The 13,521-nt window shown below is 36.5% G+C and overlaps 1 long non-coding RNA gene across 2 annotated transcripts in view; it reads right to left on the bottom strand.

Annotated features, from left to right (window-relative positions):
• LOC127493028 (uncharacterized) overlaps nt 1-13,521 on the bottom strand; it is an 89,848-nt gene that overhangs the window by 44,263 nt on the left and 32,064 nt on the right. For both annotated transcript variants that reach the window (XR_011388666.1, XR_007922948.2), the window contains exon 2: nt 10,282-10,344. This is a non-coding gene — a long non-coding RNA (uncharacterized lncRNA). The remainder of the gene's footprint in view (nt 1-10,281; nt 10,345-13,521) is intronic.

A 13,521-nucleotide genomic window follows, 5' to 3' on the forward strand; every position in this document is an offset into this window, starting at 1 on the left:
CAGATGGAAAAAGGCCAAGTAAGATAATCCACCTAAAAAAGTTTTTAAAATACAAAACAGTATATAGTTAAAACAATAGCAGGTTGTATACTCCTATGATATTTTGTGTATGTCAATTAAAACAAGAACTCTGATAAAAGCAATGGCAAAAATTAGCCAGATACATTATTAAGGCAGTAAGGTAATTCACATACCATGATATTAGAGAGCTTTTATTTTTTAACCTACGTTTCACACAAGCAAATTAAAAGTTGTTTATTCCCTTCCCAAGCTTAGAAAATGGTTCACTGAGAAGTCAGATTTTAGGGAGAAAGGCAAGAATACTTGTCTTTTTGCAAAGTAAAATTATATGAGAAGCAGTGTGGCCAACTACCCTGGTTTGCTTTTTGACGCTAAACTAGAGGAAGTCCAATGCAAACTGGAAAACGAGTCAGTCACACAAAAAATCATGCTGTAGATAGTGGAAAGAGCACTGGACCCAGAGCTGGGTGTCCAACACTTTCTTCTTTGTTGGTTTTCCATTTACAACGTGACCTTGAGCAAATTACTTAACCTCTGGTCCTTGATTCCTTCACATGCAAAATTGGGAGGTTGGACTTAGTATGTAGCTAAATAACACTCATATTAAGCATGGTCTACATTTTATATCTATTTGAAATGCTCTGTGGACCTTACCTCATTGAATCCTCTCAAGAACTCCATGATGCAATTACTATTAGGACAGAGAGAGGGAAGGAGTATAAGTTGTACCATGTGAGGATCATTGCTGTGATGGACATGGCCTCAGAGACCAGGGATCTACCTCCAGCCTGACCAAGAGCTAGATATGTTACCTTGGGAGGATTCCTTAATCTCTGTGCCTCAGTAATGTGGGGGCTTCTTATAAGGTGATTCAAGAGTGCTTCAGACCACCTGGCACAAGAGAAAACCTATGCACATGTTTGTTCAAGAAATAAAAAAAGCATCCTTGCACTTAAATACTACACAGGCTGCTGCTCATTGCAAAGGTCTGAATAGTTTAATTTTATGAAAAGCCAAGTCCCATTATTGGCTCCCCTCTGAACAAAGGTAGAAAACAGATTGCTAAATACAGAAAATTTTTGGCAATAATGAAGGGTTAAATTATTGCCTCATTTCTAAACTACATTCTCAAAAAAAAAAAAAAGAAAAAAGAAAACCCTATACAGATTTACATGGAGTATCTGTGTGACTGAAAATATGTGAATTCATTCCTGGGCATCTTTAAAAAGGAAAGAAATCAGCACAATATTTGGGTAGTGCCTTGATTTTAAATTTGCAGACCTTTGCCAGTTTATAAGTTATTTGGAACCTAAAGATCTCTTAATTGGAGTTTTTTTGTTGTTTTATCTGAGAACAGAGAAGGTTTTAGTTATTATATTTAATCTTTCAATGAGTCATTTGGAGACTTTTCACATTGAATTTATGATCATTACTTAAGTTTCATATGTAGGATAAAGATATGATTTTGATTTCTAATATTCTGACAAAAATTCCCAGACATCTTTGCAGTTAAGTATTGTGCTAATACATCTTAATCACTAGTTTTTACATATTACATACCAATACATCACAATTCAGTCAATAATTTTTTACTGATTAAATCCTATGTGCTGGGCACATATATTTAGTAACTTTATTTGGAATACACAAAGCAGTTTCTAGGATATGCATACTAAGTCTGCTAATTTGCCTTTTTGGGAAAAATAAGAAAGTCACATAAACCAAATTTTACAGAAAAAAAATTTACAAAGACCTCCAGGAGGCTGACTCAAAGATTCACAGGAGAATACCAAGTGGGCTACAGTCAGAAACGGGCACAAGGCTGATTTCCTATTTCTGCTTCAGAAAGATTCCACTTCATTCTTTAATTGGCAAACAAACCTGATTTATCGTGGTTTACTGAGTTCTGTCTGCAGTTCTAGTCTGTTGCTGTTAGACGGTTTTCTTCCTCTGGGTGGCTAGGACAATTTTTTCCATTAAGAGCAACAGCAGTGAGTCCTCATAATTCCTCCAGCCCCTTTGCCCAGCCTAGTTCCAGTGATAGTAGCTGACAATGTAATACTCATTCAGCAGCTGATTATAATTAAAAATATCAGAATAATTAAAGTCCTCAGCTTGACAAGCAGAGCCATAACTTTGCCTTCAGACATTCCTCTCTAATTAGTTAATTAATCCTAATGCAAATTATAAGCAATAATTAGTCAGCCAAGCTTGACATACAAGTCTGCTGACTTACAGCTAAAAGGCTTTCTGGTTGCTGGTTTGTAGTTTCTAAAGGTGTCTTTTGTCCACTCATGGTTTCTGTATCCATCCTACTTCGAACTTTCTGCCGACACATAGATACTCAAAGCAATTTGAGCTGGAGAAAACCACAGCTATAAAAACCTGTATTACCACAGGCATTTTTCAGTTTGACATAATAAATTGCATGCTTGGTTTCTGTATAGAATATCAATATGAGATATGTCCTATTCAGGGGAAAAAATAGAGCAGGTAGAGAGGAGGCTGGGACATTATAACTCAAAGCATGATCTGAGATGTGTTCCAGGTTCATTAGTGCCAGATCACAATGGTCTTAACATGTGCTGATAAACTGAGTCATGATGAAACATGTCTGACATTTGACACCTCTGTAATAGAAAAGCTAATATTTGATCCAGATTTTCAGTGCATTTAACCAGATCCAGAATCTGTTACGTGAAATAATTTAAATTATCTTCTGATAAACCTAGGCTTGAATAATATACTCTCTATATATCTCTTCTATTAATGAGCATAATCCTTTCTTCTTAAAATTAAGAAATGTACAAAAGTCTGATCAAACAGAATATTGGAAGGACATTTTCCAGACACCTCCAACAACCACACACTCTATCACCAGTTACTTTAAATTTTTGTCCAGTGCACAAAAGAGTCTGTCCTGTGGATTAGAAATTAGCCCATAGAAAGCTAACACTAAGATAGCAGCAAGGTAGAGCTAAAATACGCGTGGAAACATCCCTCAAATGCTGTCTTTGGCCATAACACTCAGAAGTAATGTTTTAATTTGCTGATTACAAAAATGTGTTGAGCTATTCCTTTCTCTGTATCCAGACCTCTTGAAATGTGACTTTGTAGCTCTTCTCATTAGGCGATTGAATTCATTTCTTCACTGTGGAATTAGGCTTGTCTTCTAACTTGCTTTGGCCAGAAGGATGTGGTAGAAGTGAGAGCTTTCCAGTTATAAGCCAAGGCCTCAATATACCTTGCATACCTCCGCTTGCACTCTTAAAACCTGCTTCTACCCTAAGGTAAGCTGAGACTGGCCTGCTGGAGGATAAAGTAAAAGAAAGCATGTGATGGAGACAAATCATCCCTTGCAGGGCCAACTTAGACAAGCTGAATCATGAGTTGATTTTCAGAGTCCAAAATCAACCAAGTCAACCACAACAAGAATATTCACTCAAGTGATCTATAAAGTCATGAGGTAGATAAGTTATTTTTGTTTTCACTCAGTAAGCTTTGAGGTGTGTTGTTACACTAGCTAAATGACACAAATAATAATAAGACATCTCAGTCTACCACTTTGCACTTTAAAGAATCAGAGGAAGGGACTTCCACTTCCCCATTGTGTAACATCTCCATATATTCCTTCCTGTGTTTATAAATAGTCAGGTCTTCTCTTGATTACCAAGGAAAAGAAGAGGGAATAATATAGACTATTTCCATTTCTTTCATATCTGGCATTCTCTCCTGTAACTTCTCTAGTTTCTTTCCCTGAGACCAAAAAGTTGCTCAGGACTCTAAGTATATCTCTTGCCTTAATACCATGCCAGTGAACCCCACCCTACCCCAATTCAATCATAAATTTCTCCTTTCCATAACTGACAAACTTTTAAAGTAGGTTTTAATATACATTCTTCTACTTTCTCAATTTCCATTTTTTCCTAAGTGATAATAATCTGGTCCCTACCTCTGCCACTCTACAAAAACTAATTTCAATAGGGATACAAATAACTTCCTAATTGCCAAATCCAGTGATAGTTCTCCTGCTCTATCCCTTTATCACTATAAATTCTTGTGAAGTAGATTATGTATTTCCTTTAGTACAAAAATCAGTGACCAATTTTATTGTCATGCAGTTCTGTAAGTTAAAGTCTAAAGTAGCTCTTATGATTAAAATCAAGATGTTGGCTGAAATCTTTCTGGAGGCACTGGGAGTAGAATCTGTTTCTTCCCCTCTGGATTCCCCTACATATGGCCTGTTTCTTCATCTTCAAAGCACCTCATTCTTTTCACCAGCACATCTCTGTGTTCTGAGCTACAGATATTCCTCTTACAAGAATTCTTGGTGGCAATTGGTCCCATCCAGATAATCCAAATTGATATTCCAATTGAAGATGGTTAAATTGATCCCATCTTCAAAAGCCTTTGCCAAGGAAGTAACATAGTCACAGATCCCAGGCATTAAGGCATGAATAATTTGAAGGATTAATATTCTATCCAATATATCATGTGACCATTATCTAAATCTCAAACATTGTCAGAACTTAAAAAGATCTTCCTATTGCCTTGAAGTCATAACTGTCCTCTACGAGCAAATACCATCTTGAATTCTAATACCATAGATTGGATTTGACTGTTTCACATTTTATAAAAATGGGATCATGAAACATGCACTTTTTGTTCCTGGCTTTTTTTTTTTGCCAACCTTATTTATAAGATTTATCAACATGTTTATTTTAATTTTAATTTTATTTTACTTCAGCATTTAATTTAATTTTATTTTAACCTTAAACATTTAATTTTATTTTATGAATATTATTTTATTCATTATTTTATGAATTTTATGAATGAATTATTAAACATTTAATTTTATTTTAATTCAGTATTCAATATTTATTATTATTATTCCAAAAATAAGTTGACTAATCTGCTGCTGAACATTTGGATTATTTCCAATTTTTGGCTATTACAGAGAATGCTGTTATTAACTTCTAAAAAAATTGCATATTTGTTTTCCACCTTTAACACAGAGTTTCCCAAATTGTGTGTTTCATAATTATAGCTGCCCCAGCCCTTCTGATATTTACTATTTCTGCCTTTACTCTGTCCCATCATATTGATCTCTGTGTAGCATCTGACACTTTAGACTTTTAGAAAAACTCTCCTTCCTTGCACATCCCTCTCTCATAAGTCCTTAAGTGCCTGTCTAAATATTCTTTTTCATTTTTCACTGTTAGGTTCTCCCCCTTAATATATCACCATCCACCCTCACTTTTCACTTTCTTTCAGCCACTTCTCTTAAATGTTTTCAGTGGTACTTCTCAATTTCTATAGTATGGTAAGATAAAACCTTTCTTAATTTTATTCTTAATATTGATTCCACTAAAACAATGGCTTCCCACTGATACTTTCTGCTCTTCACCCTTGGTATATACCAAAATATATTTCCAAGCTTTCTTTCAGTTAAATAAACTATGTGACTGAGTCATAGAAAACGAAATGTGTGCAGAAGTGACAGCTGCAATTTTCAACCTTTATATCCCCCTCTCAAACCTGCCATGCTTCATAATTTGTTTTCTTTCTACTTTCTAGAAAATCTTCAAAGCTACGTGTATAAAATAGCAGTGCGAAAATATGGAAGAAGGCTGAGTATCTGAATCACTGTTTGGAAGGGAGATTCTTGACATACAAAGAATGTGATATAAATGAGGAAGATGCTTCTATAGTGTTAAGTCACTGGGATTTGAGAGCCGTGTGTTATAGCAGTTTGCCTCAGATGACAAATCTAGAAATTGGTAGCTTTGAAGTGGAATGCTGCAATAATAAGCATCCCCAATATATTTTTTAATGTGTCAAAGAAACAGATATAGCAAACTGTCAATCTACATTATACACTGAAAAACATACTTGGTAAAGTTATAACCAAAAGTAAAATGAGAAAGAGACCATGTGCTTACTGAGCTGGGAATTCTAAGAGAGTGGTTGTTTCAGTGTTGGTAAACATTGGCTACTGTTGCCTTTATTTGGCAAGGTATTTCAAAAAAGAGTAAGCTCATGAATGTAACAAAGAACAAAGTTCAAAATTTTGAAGTTAGAAAAACTGACCTTTTTTAGGTCCCAAGAAGAAAAGTTAGATTGGGATGCCTTTGACAAACAAAAGCTGTTCAGGATCCAGCTTTGGGAAAAGTGTTGACCTCTCCTCTAAAGTCAAGTATCTGCAAGTTAGCCACAATTAAATTGAGAGGAAAGAGATGCATGAAAGTTAATAAGCAAATAAATAGGAGATGTTGCTGTGGCATGGTGTGCTAAGCCTCCACCTGCAGCACTGGCATCTCATATAGGCGCTGGTTTGAGTCCAGGTGGTTCTTCTTCCAATTCAGCTTTCTGCTATGGCCTGGGAAAGCAGTAGAAGATGGCCCAAGTGCTTGGGCCCCCCATGTGGAAGACCCAGAAAAAGCTCCTAGATCCTGGCTGCAGGCCGCCTTAGTTCCAGCCATTGCAGCCATTTGGGGAGAGAACCAGCAGGTGGAAGACCTTTCTCTGCCTCTCCCTCTCTCTGTCTGTAACTCTGCCTCTCAAATAAGAGAGAAATAAACTCATTAAGCTCTATGCACAAGAACCAAGATGTAGAATCAACCCAAGAGTCCATCAATGGATGAATGGATAAAGCTACAGGTGTGCGCACACACACACACAATAGAGTATTGTTCTGCCATAAAAATGAATGAAATTCTGATATTTGCAGCAAAAAATGGATGGAACTGGAGATCACTGTGTCAAGAGAAATAAGCCAGACACAGAAAAATATTGCATATTATTGCTTATATGTGGAAGTTGAAAACTGACATGTGTATGTGAGAAAGAAAGAGAGAGAAAGGGAAATCCAAATTCCACAACAATCACTATTGTTGGAGGGCAGGAACAGGAAATGGGGGAGGTTGGATAATGTGTGCCAAAATAACGTAGCGTAAATGTAATGGGTTCCAGTGTTTTACAGCATGGTGGATTGAATGTGGCTCACAACTCTGTATAATATTCTGTATAAAGAACTGGACTAGTGTTGCTAGTAGGTTCCAAATGCAAAGAAAGGATAGGGAATGAAAAGCTGATTGCCTGATAGGTTAAGCTCTGTGTGTGTGTGTGTGTGTATGTGTGTGTTGAAATGTTGCACTGTGCCCCTTAAAAATGTGCAGGTAATACATGTTAATCGAAAACTTAAAAATTAAAAAAATTGAAAGAAGAAAAAAAGAATCTCTATCTTTAGGTCATATGACATTTCCTCATGCACAAACTCAGTTTGTAAAAAGGAAAAATAGTAATCTCTCCTTAAAAGTTTCCTGCTTCCCACTTTTCCCTCCAGCACACATTTATTCTTATCATTCTCCTCATCCAATAGTATTTATTAAATGGCCACATTTGCATGGCACCGTACCTGTGATTTTCCATTTCTCTCCAAGGAAGATTTCCTGGTTTAGAAGTTTTAATGGCTGCGCCTTTGAAAATGTCTTAAGAAGGTTTTGACTGTAATTCCTTTTCTCCTGGCTCTTATTTAATAGGTACCAATGCCTATCTTTTGCCTGGGGTATTGAGGTAGGGAGAGGAAGATTCATTAACCATGGTGAGTTATGGATTTCAATGCCCTGGCTACTTCATTTCTCATATCCAAGTAGATCGTTTCCTCCCTAGTCCTTCCAAGTCCAAAGAGGCATATATTGTAAGTAGCCTTAATCTGCTTCATTAGAACATTTTTTTAACTTTACAAGAATGATACAGCCGATATTACCATATTACTTCTGGTGACATGCATGGCAGAATAATCATATATTCATACTAGCTGGCAGTAATAGTAATGATTTTAGTTGTGGTAGGAAGGGTAGAAAGTCATACTATTTTATAGCTGAGAGATACTGAAATTAACTTCATTCTCAGATACAAAAATCCATGTCCAGAGAGGAGAAATGTGTTGCTTAAGGTTCCATACTGGTGACAAATGCCTGATTCCAGTACCTCTCATTCATAAACTGATATGTTACCACTCTACTCTTTTGAGTAGCAAGGCAGAGTGTAGGGTGACATAGATGGCAAGGAAGACTATTTCAGGAGCAAGGAACAGACAAGTGAACAAGGATTTTATGTACCATAACACAAAAAAGTACATGTGCTCTTGGTACACTTGGGATACCTTTTCGTTACACAATTCTCCCTTTGCTTCCTCTCCACGTGTCAGTGAAGAGCCCTATTTGGATGTATGCCCTGGAATACCAGCAGAAGCTTTCTTACTCTGAGACCAGCTGTGTTGTCTCCTAGGGAGAAAAGTAATGCACACATGCCCACAACATTGTCTAGCTTTCGGCACCAAGTTAACTCTTACCAAGAAGCAGGATTCTACTTGTACTTGCTATAAATGGAAGCTGCTTTGGTTCAGGGGATCATTTCTATGATCTGGCCACGTGGATAACCTTAAAATCACAAATGTTTATTTCTGATCCCTTCTCTAGAGTGGAAGTTCCCAACCTGTGCAATTTTTCTACGCTATCCCGGCTACAACCCTTCCAAGGGAAATTTGGCGATGTCTGGAGACATTTTCTGTTGTCTCAACTGAGGGAATGCTTTTAGCATTTAGTAGATAAAGGTCAGAATGTTGCTAAACATCCTACCATGCACAGAACAGCCACCACTAAAAAAGGGGGAGTCCAGTTAAAATGTCCATATGCTAAGATTAAAGAACGCTACCCTAGTATATTATCTCTCCCTCCCCAAACCTCAAATGAAGTCATGTGAGTACTCTTCCTTGGACTCTTAGCTCTTAGCTATCACAGTAAGAAGTCACATTTTGCTGTCTACAATCTTCCTTTAACAGAAGACTTCTAAAGCCAGTGGAGAAACAGCTCTGGACGGGGAGTATAGTACCTGGCTTCATAAATTCCCAGTTGTAAGAACACCTACTTACTTCATTGGGTTTGTGTAAAAACCATAGAATAAGAAAGTAGAAGTGTGATTAAAAGGGGTGGAAGGAGCAGTGGGAGTGGCGAGGTATAGCTCAAAGGGTGCTAATTTGTATTATACAAGATGGATAAGTCTAGAACTCCAAGGTGCAACATAAGGAATATAGTGAAAATGTATTGTTTAGTCAAAACTTGCTAAGAGAGCAAATTTAGGTGCAAATATCACACAAAAAATAGTTAAGTGTTTGATGATGGACATGTTATTTTCATTGACTGTAATTATTTCATTGTATATATATATATGTATATCAAAACATAATGTTGTGGAAAATATTTTTAATAGCTGAAAAGACACTGCTTGGTATGCCTTCATCACATATTGGAGTCTCAGATTCAAGTCCTAGTTCTGCTTCTAATACCAACTTCCTGTTAATATGTACCCCAGGAGGCAAGAGGAGATGGCTCAGGATATTGGGTCCCTGCCACCCACCTAAACCAGTGGATGGAAGGTCTCGCTCTGTCTCTGTTTGCCTTTCAAATAAATAAACACAATTTTTAAAAAACATTTTATATATCTTAAATATATAAAATAAAAATAAAATAAAACATGTTTGTTAGAGTGTTCCATAAACTGTGAAAGTGTTGCAAGATACAAATGCATTACATTGTCATGGGAGGTAACAATTCACAACAAATGTATGGATTTCTATTAGCGGAATTTCAGGAACTGACTAAAGGTACTTCTGGCTCAGAAGTTTGTACAGCATCTCTATTATTCCACAAAATAGGTGGCAAATTATGTTTAACACTAGTTCTGTTTTTACTGTTTTGAAATACTGTGTTTCTCAGTGCTAATCACATAGTGTATATTTAGTAAATTATTTACTCATAAGTTAAACAACATAGTTTTTACATTACAATAAAGACAAAGACCTTTTTCACCTCTACTAATTCATAAAAACTTACATTTAATGAGCCTTTCTGTGGTTTGATTGAGCTTCTTTTTCCTATCATCACAACAGAAATAGGTTAATGAGCCTGATAGAGTTTATTTCCTGAAATTAATTTGGTTTAACACTTGTATATTAGACATTGTGGTAGGGACTAATATGCAAATAACAGAGGCTAGCATATATTACACTCCAACCCTGTGTCAGTCACTGTGGTAGGCACTGTGTCACTTTATCCCTAACATTCCCAGAAGCAAGAGAAGTAAGCATTTATCCCATTTGATAAATGAGGCAGCTGAGATTCAAAAATTTTTGTGACTTATCTAAGACACTCAGCTCACTGCATGAGTGCTAGTACTGAGAGTCAAATTTACATTTACCTGGTGGTAGATGCCATGTTCTTCCTCACCAGTCCCCAACAGCTTCTCAGTTCCAGCCGTGTTCTGGAATTACACATCAAAACAACATGCCCAGTTATCATGATGAGCCAGGAATGTCTGTGCTAGAGAATGGGGTGATAATGGACAAAACACCCATTACTAATGGAGATGCTGGCATCTCTCAGGCAAGTCCAGTCAGTGCGTACTACTAGAATGAGTGAATAACAAAATGCCTAAATCCTTCCACTTTCTTAATACGTAAAACTGCTTGCAAAATAGGAATCACTTGAGCAACTCATATTTGTAGTGCACTGAGGATTTGTGTTTCAATTCCAAATAAATGAAGCCTGACTCAAACAAGTCTTTGTTATTTCCTACCTATCGAATTCAATTACATTTGGTGAGGACTTACTGAGTCAAGACTGTGTGCCTAGTGCTGTGGGAAACAGCAATGGATGACATGATAACTGCCCTCAAGAGTTTGATTTAGTCAGAGGGAAATGAGACTTAATTAGAGTATAATAAAAGCCAGCTGATACCCACATAGTAAACTTCACAAGATCTCCTTTATTCACCAACACATTCTCTGGTTCTCTCATAGACTCACGTATTCAGTGAACACGGAGGTGCTGTGGGGTGCAATGGGCATTGCTGTGCAATATAGAAAAGTGATACCAAGTATAGTAGATGAGCCTGGTGCTCAAGGGTGTGATCATGAAGGCTTCTAGCAGGTAGGAGCTGTTTTAGGGGAGGTGCTCAAGAATAGGGAAGATATATAATATGCGGAAAAAAATACATTTTGGGAAGATTCTGCTGATGCTCTATTCCACAATTGATAATGAGTTACTATATTGCTGAAAGCCACACATGTTTACAAACACATTATTGTGTGTCTTCCTCTGAGATAATAATCTAAAAATAGCCATCCAATGACACAGTTTCAACCAAAATTAGAGAGAAGCAATTAACATAAAAAAGTAATCTCACAACCTGGTGATGTGTGAAACTAACCTTCAGTACTAAAAGTAGAAGCTACTCTGTCATATTAAACAGAGAATATTTCCCTTAGTATTCAAAACACATGCCTCAAGAGAAATAGTTAATCCTGCTGATAATAGAAACTCTCAGATGTAAAAAGTAGCAACAGTTGCTTTGCATGATTTTCCTCACTTCACATGACTGCTAAAATATTCTTTTTTATCTTTTAATCTGTCTTTATTAAAATATAGCTCTGTATGTATTTTTAATTCCAAAAAAGAAATTGAAAACAGGAAAGGGAAATGAACTAAGAAAATGTGAACACTGTCCCCAAATATAACGACTATGATGTAATTATATCATATCCAAAATAAAATACTTGCATTTTTTGCACAGTATATAATTTTTATTTGGATGATAAGTAGGTAATTTCTTTTCATTTTAAATATCCCAAGACCATTAAACTTCTATTTATTCTAACTATCAACAAGAATATGACTTCCTTTTTTCTGCCTTAAAGACCAATAATTAAATAATAAGAATTAGGCATGGTGTTTAGGACAGTTTAAGTTGCCACTTGAGATGACTGCATTGCACATTGACGTGCCTGGTTCAAGTTCCAGCTCCTCTGCTTAGGATCCAGCTTCTTTAAAAAAAAAAAGATTTATTTTATTTATTTGAAAGAGTTACAGAGAGAGGTAGAGAGAGAGAAACAGAGAGAGGTCTTCCATCCACTGGTTCATTCCCCAAATGGCCACAACAGCAGGAGCTGAGCTGATCTGAAGCCAGGAGCCTCTTCTGGGTCTCACCCAGTGGTGCAGGGGCCCAAGGACTTGGGCCATCCTCTGCTACTTTCCCAGGAGCATTAGCAGGGAGCTGGATCAGAAGAGGAGCAGCGTGGCACCCAAATGGGATGCTGGCACTGTAGACGGCAGCTTTACCTGCTTCGCCACAGCACTGGCCCCCAGATCCAGCTTCATACTAACATATACTCAGGGAGGCAGCGGGTGAAGGCTCAAATTTTGGTTGCCTATCACTCCCATTGAAGTTCCTGATTGCTGGCTTTGACCTGGTCCAGCTCTAGCTGATATGGGCTTTTGTGGAGTGAATCAGCAGATGTAAACTCTCTTTCTCTGTCTCTGTTTCTTCCTCTGTGTCTCTTTGCCTTTTAAATAAAATGAAAATAAACATTTAAAAATTTTCACAAAAGAATGTTTGACTTGCTGAGTGGCATTGGTATCTATACAAGATAACACAATGTGCCTTCCATAGGTTTCTAGTTCATTATGAACTCAAGAGACAGGTTTAATATACACAAAAATATTAGTCAACTTTGCTTCAGAAAGAAGCAACTCCAGATCTAAGTGGCTTAAAACAAAAGCATGTATTTCTGGATTTGATTTTGTGTTTTGTGCCTGAAAGTTACTTGTGGTGGCCCTTTGTGTGTTTCTTATCCTGAATCAAGAGCGCTTCTATTTGGGATGCGCCTTCTCATGTTAGAGAAAAAAGCATAAGAGGTGGCAGAAATATGAAATGGCACTTAAAATTCCACTTGGAATTCGCAGTTGGTCATACCTTCTCACATTCCACTGTCTCCACAAATTATTTGGCCAATCAACAATGAGATAGGGAAATAAATTCTGCCTATATTTCATGGCAGTTGGTGGGGATATTTAATATTTTCCTTTGGAAGGGATCAAAAATGCATAAAAATAATATAGTCAAGATAAATATATGAGTTTGCTGATTCATCAAAATTTTTCAAATTCCAAAATATATCATTGATATGTATTTAAAGTTCTGTAGGAGAAATTTAAGGAGAATAAGAAATAAGAAGACAGAAATTAATGGAAATACATCTCATGTTCATGGATTCAGGGAATTAATGTTGCTAAAATATGTATTCTACCCAAAGCAATCTAGAGATTCAGTGCAATTCCTAATAAAATTCTAGTAACATTTTTCACTGAAATAAGAAAAATCATCCTAAAATTCATATGGAACCACAGATTCCCCAAACCTCAAGCAAATTTCAGAAAGAACGACAAAATTAGAGCCACCACATTCACTAATTTTAAAATATGTTACAAAACGATAGTTGCAAAATCATAATCATAGACAAATGGAACAAAATAGAGAACTCAGAAAAAAATCTATGCATATGCAAGTCAATTAATTTTCAACAAGGGTGCCAACAATACAAAATATGGAGAAGATCATCCCTTTGATAAAAAAAAGTGTTGAGAAAACTGGATATAAACA

The sequence above is a fragment of the Oryctolagus cuniculus genome, chromosome 5 (assembly GCF_964237555.1).
Source record: "Oryctolagus cuniculus chromosome 5, mOryCun1.1, whole genome shotgun sequence".
Lineage (NCBI taxonomy): Eukaryota > Metazoa > Chordata > Mammalia > Lagomorpha > Leporidae > Oryctolagus > Oryctolagus cuniculus.